This window comes from Canis lupus, chromosome 10 (assembly GCF_003254725.2).
Source record: "Canis lupus dingo isolate Sandy chromosome 10, ASM325472v2, whole genome shotgun sequence".
In the NCBI taxonomy this organism is placed as follows: Eukaryota; Metazoa; Chordata; class Mammalia; order Carnivora; family Canidae; genus Canis; species Canis lupus.
The window spans coordinates 36,692,590-36,698,707 of NC_064252.1; the positions used below are offsets into that span (position 1 = coordinate 36,692,590).

At 47.3% G+C, this 6,118-nt stretch overlaps 1 pseudogene; it reads right to left on the reverse strand.

The window, feature by feature from the left end:
* Positions 1 to 2,577: 2,577 nt before the first annotated feature.
* LOC112675074 (WD40 repeat-containing protein SMU1-like) lies at positions 2,578 to 4,322 on the reverse strand (annotated as a pseudogene).
* Positions 4,323 to 6,118: the final 1,796 nt, after the last annotated feature.

Consider the following 6,118-nt stretch of genomic DNA (forward strand, 5'->3'; position numbering starts at 1 on the left):
TGGGACTCGATCCGGGTCTCCAGGATCATGCCCTGGGCTGAAGGCAGTGCTAAACTGCTGAGCCTCCTGGGCTGCCCAATTGTTAGGTCCTCTTGTTGGATAATCCTTTAAGTATGATATAGTGTCCTCTTCATCTCTTACTGCAGTCTTTGGGATAAACTTTAATTTATCTGATTTGAAGATTGCTACCCCTGTTTTTTTTTTTTTTTTTTTTTTTTTTTTTTTGAGGATGATTTGAATGGTAAATGGTACTCCAACCTATCATTTTCAGGCTGGAGGTGTCCTTAGGTCTCAAATGAGTCTCTTGTAGACAGCAAAGAGATGGGTCTTGCTTTTTTATCCAGTCTGAAACCCTGGGACTTTTGGTGGGATCATTAAGCCCACTCACATTCAGAGTTACTATTGAAAGCTATGAATTTAGTGTTATCATAATACCTATTCAGTCCCTGTTTTTGTGGCTTAATTCTTTGGACTTCCTCTTTGTTTTACAGAGTCCCCCTTAATATTTCTTGCAGAGCTGGTTTGGTGGTCACATAGTCTTTCAGTTTATGTGTATCTTGGAAGATCTTTATCTCTCCTTCTATTCTGAATGAGAGCCTTGCTGGATAATATATTCTTGGCTGCATGTTCTTCTCATTTAGGACCCTGAATATACCCGCCTGCCTTTTCTGGTCTGCCAGTTCTCTGTGGAGAGGTCTGCTGTTAATCTAATATTTCTCCCCATATAAGTTAGGGATCTCTTGTCTCTTGCTGCTTTAAGGATTTTCTGTTTATCTTTGTAATTTGCAAGTTTCACTATTAAATGTCGAGGTGTTAAACGGTTTTTATTGATTTTAGGGGAGATCTCTCTATCTCATGGATCTGAATGCCAGTTTCCCTCCCCAAATTAGAGTTCTCAGCTATGATTTTATTTGTTCAAATATTCTTTCTGGTTCTCTGTACCTTTCAGCGCCCTCTGGAACCCCAATTAAACATAGGTTTTTCCTTCTAAGGCTGTCATTTATTTCCCTTAACCTTTCCTCGTGGTCTTTTAGTTGTTTTTCTCTTTTTTCCTCAGCTTCCTTCCTTGCCATCCACTTGTCTTCTATGTCACTCACTCTTTCTTCTATCTCTTTAACCCTCATCAATAGGACCTCCAGTTTGGATTGCATCTCATTTAACTGATTTTTAATTTTGGCCTGATTAGATCTAAATTCTGCAGTCATGAAGTCTCTTGAATCCTTTATGCTTTTTTCCAAAGCCACCTGTAGCCTTATAATTGTGCTTCTCAATTGGCTTTCTGACATCAAATTGTAATCCAAATTCTGTAACCCTGTTGCAGTGAGTACTGTTTCTGATTCTTCTGTGGTGAGTTCTTCTTTCTAGTCATTTTGTTCAGTGCAGAGTGCTAAAAATGCGTTTAGTGGAAAAAGGAAGAAAAAAAAAGAAACAACAAAGCAAAACCAAAAAACAAGGAGGGGCATCCTCTAGTTCTATACTGTAAATCCCTCGAATTCTTCTGGAGCTTTCCAGCACTGCTTGGTCAGGAACTTGCTCTTCCCCTGTCCTTCCTGCTGGTCTTCTGGGGGAGGGGCTGCTGTGCTGGTTCTCAGGGGTGTGCACCTGGGGGAGATGCCCCACCCCCTGCCGGGTCCCCGGCTCAGTGGGAGCTGTTTGTCCTGTGAGGCCCCTCTTCCCTGGCGGCCCCACCCCTCTGAGGCACAGGGTGACACCAGGAGGAAAGCCCTGGCGGCGACCAGCCCTCCAGCCCCGGAGTCAGCTCCCACGGTAACTGCCGCAGTCTCCAGGTCCGCGCTGGCTGGATGCTCGGGGGCGGGCGCTGACCTGCACCGCTTGGGAGGGCTCCGCGGCAGGAGCATCCTCGCTGTCCTGGGTGCCCCCCGCCTCCGCCTGTCCCGGGGGCAGTGCAGGGTCCTGGGCTGTGTCCCCCGCGCCCTGGGATCCGGGGCCTGCGCTGCTGGAATCGCGCTCCCGGGCCGCGGCTCCCGAAGGCAGCAGGTGCAGCCCCCTCACCTGGAGCCGCCCCCCCCCCCCCCGCCCCGCCCGGCTTCCCCCCTGAGGCCCCGCCTGGCGTGCGCTCCAGCCCTTTACGGAGCTCCGCGGGCGGCGTGCAGCGCGCTCTCCCCGGGCGCACCTCCTCTGTCGGTGACCCCGGGAACCTGGAGGCTCCACGGCCCTCCTGCGGTTCTGCTCGAGTTCCCTGCTGAGCTCCTTTCTGTCCGGGAAGAATCCGGTGCAGATTTTTAAAGTTTCTGCTCCTCCGGGGCGGGGCTTTCCTGTCCTGGAAGCTCCCCCCGCCCGCCCGGCCTTAGCCTGGCTCCTCGCGGGGCCCCTCCCTCACTGGATTATTATTATTATTATTATTTTTTTTCTGCCTTCCTACCTTGTTAGAAGCGCAAACTCTTCTCTGTAGCATTCCAGCTGTTCTCTCTTTAAATCTCAGGTCGAATTCGTAGGCCTTCAGGATGGTTTGAAAATTATCTAGGTAAGTTGGTGGGGCCAGGTGACTTGGGGACCCTACTCCTCTGTCATCTTGCTCCGCCCCTCCCTCAAGCAAATTTTAAAAGAAAAGTGGAATTAGGGTTTCCGGAGCTTTAGGAGTCCACCTTCACTGTAGGTAACAATCAGGTTCTGATGAGGGTGACATGTGATGCCAAGCACATCCTTCCTGTGAACTGTCACAGTTTGCCAGTTTGCCAGTGCCAGTTTGCACCAGTTTGCCAGTGACTGTGCTAAAAGAGGACAGCACAGAGTCCTCCCCTGCACAGTAGATCCATTTGCCACGGGGAGAGAGTGCAGCAAACAAAATCCTCACTTTCTCTCTTACCAGACCTGAAGCTTCTGTCAATCTGTCCCTGCCTTTATTTGATCTATTGCACACCACAAAGTGCTCTGGGTTCTTTTTTTTTCTTTTTTTTTTTTTTAATTTTTTATTTATTTATGATAGTCACAGAGAGAGAGAGAGAGAGAGGCAGAGACACAGGCAGAGGGAGAAGCAGGCTCCATGCACCGGGAGCCCGATGTGGGATTCGATCCCGGGTCTCCAGGATCGTGCCCTGGGCCAAAGGCAGGCGCTAAACCGCTGCGCCACCCAGGGATCCCAGTGCTCTGGGTTCTTAAGAGGCAGGATCACACTGTTGACAGTGATATCTGCCCCTGCAGTGCTGCCCAGGGATTTAAAGGTATTTGAGCACTGTGAGGTCTTCATGTTCCAGATTTTCACCGTGCCAGCAGAGGATGTGCTAATAATATAATGTCCATCTTTTTATAAAAGTTGCTTCACTATGAAGGAGGAATGGTCATGACATCCTTCAGGGTTTTCCCAGATTGTAATCCATGAATTCTAATTGTCTGATCAAAAGAGGAGCTAAGGATCTGATTGCTATCCTTAGAAAAGCTGAGACAGGTGACACCTTTACTGTGTGCTCTTTCAAACACCATTCACTCTAAATCTTCCATACTTGGATTTGTCCACCTTGGGCCCCTGTTGCTAGCATTTCTGTATTGCTGCTGAAGCATATGTGGAGACAGCATCATCCATCATCATAAAGTCATTGTGGGCCTGCTGCTTAAGATCCTTCCTAATTTTTTCCAGTTACACAGTTCCAGGCTTCAGTGAATCCAACAACAGCCTCAGTGACCAAATACTGACCACCTGGAGAAAATCAAACATATTCCACATGTGATTTCTGACCAAACTTAATATGCGTGCTCAGATGTGTAGGAAACTTTTCTTTTTCCACATCTTTGATAACTGCTTTTCCTCAGAACAGATCTATGGTCACACCAGGAAGGAACAACCCCTGTGCTGCTGCCACTTCAGTGCCTATCCCAGCAATGTCAATGCCATGAGATGAGATGGAGGCACCACTCTGACTTCCCCAGCTAAGGCCTGCACAATCACTGCTTGTTACTACTTCTATTTGGGTATTCCTCACCAGGATTAAAATAAGACCTGGCGAAGAGGCTCTCCAAATGAACATACCCCTCTGGCTGTAGTTTGTTTGTTTTTAACATGATCATGGGGTCAGTCTGTCTCAGGAGTGACCTGGCAGCCCCCCGTTCATGCAGCTCTATCAGTTCCAGAACAACCCATTCATAGAGATCAATGAGGATTTTGTCTGGCAGTTTCAGAGACTGTAGAGCTTGAAAACAGTATCCAATGGCCACTATCAATGTCAGCCACTTTCCGTGCTGTCCATGGTATTCAGAAACACAGTAGTGTCTTCCTGTAAGGTAGCTAATACCTAATGTAAACTGTTCTCCTTCAAATATTGCATGATAAGATGGATCACATCTGAGGACTTGATTTCCATCCACATAATATTATCATCATGGGTGCAGAACTTACTCCAGTCTTCAAGATCACAATGTTTGGATGGTCCTCTGGTGTTCTAATGTTCAGTCCAGTTTGAAAACCACTAAACTAGAGTGGGCTTAGACTTTTATGTACATAGGGTCACCTTACATTTCACTGGGTCTGCGATGGGGCCCGACATTCTCCATTTCTGACAAGTTCTCAGGTTTTGCTACTGGCCTAAGGTCCACACATTGAAAAACAAGGTCTACTAAGTAATCATGAAATGTTTTCCACCTTATGTGTTCTCAGGGTGCCATGTTTTATTTGCTTTAAAGAGTTTCTTCCCTGCTACCTGCCCCAGTAGGGGGCTGTGATTGGTCATCAGGCCCTAGCTTCCTCCAATGTGGTCTTCAAGCTAAAGTTATGTCCCACATATCTTGTCCTCTTTTGGTCTCCAACTTAGGTATCAGGCCTCTCCAGCACTCAGAAACGCTGACCAGAGAGGTAAGCTTATACTTGACAGCCCAACAAGAGTGCCAGAGCTGGAATGTCCTGTTATTGCTGCTACAGAAAGTCAGTTCCTTTTTCTTTTAGATGCTATAGCTGTGAAGGCTGTCATAGAATTTTCTCGTGCAGGGACTTTACTCTTTTCTCTGGTCCTGGATAATAACCCAAGTGAGCTCTTTCTGCCTTGGACAAAGGGAAGAATTGGGCTCTGCTATTCAGGGAAATAAGCTGGAACCCAGTCTTCTTACTACATTCTGAATGCCCCCACCTCTGTCTACGGACCCAACTTTTGAATAATCCGTTCACTGTAACTGCTCATGACTTAAGTCAGGACACAGGCCCCTTGCCAGCCGGGGCCTGTGTGGAGTGAGGCTCAGACCAGAACTTCCTTCACACTCTCTCCATTACCAAGGGGCATCTGCTCCCAAACTCGGAAGTGCATTGCACCCAGAACAGGGGAAGCTGCTCTCATATCTCAGTCTGGTGGGCTTTCACCCACCTGTACTTCTGTACTACATAAGCAAAGACTCTGGAAGCACACAGTTTTAATCCTGCTCTGTTTTCACCCTAGAAAAGATGTAAACTCAATCCCACTAGCACCCTGCATCTGTGTCACTGGAGGCTGCTTAGTGACTCCAGGTGGGAGGTGAAAATCAATTGTAACCTGCCCATTTACTTTCAGGGTTCCAGTTCATGCTAACAAGTGCTAATGGAGAATAAGGGAGAGAACCTAATTCTTATCGATTACCTGTGTACTAGCTGAGATAGATTTTAGCCTCGTTGAAATTTATTAGGGTAGGGAGGTTTAGAATTACACAGGGATTTCTGTGGGCAGTGTTTAACTGTCTGTGCTAACAAGGAAATGACTAGGCACCTAAAATTATGGAGAGGACTCTAAGGAATGGCCTCTAGGAATTCAGCAACCTGGCTGTTGTTGCCCTTGATGTCAGAGCCATGGGTAGGAGTAGACTGAAGTGGTCTGGGTTTGTATACCAAAGAGAAAAAGAGACCAGATGAATGAAATTTGGCCAAAAGCAGCTCTGAACAGTAGCTGTCAGATGTCAAGTATGACATCTAAGGGAGCTTATACAAGAGTCAGGACAGACCCAGGGTAAGTGAGGCAGGACATGACCCTACAGTGGCACTTGGGGGGTTCCTTGGGGTCAGGGAGTGGGATAAGGATGACTCTCCTATAAGAGTGCAGGGGTCTGGTAAGGTGGTTGGTTTCAGAACTGACAAGAACAGTGTGAGCTGATACCCACTGTCCCATCTTTATAGCAAATATTGTGGTGTATTTGGTGACCAAGACTA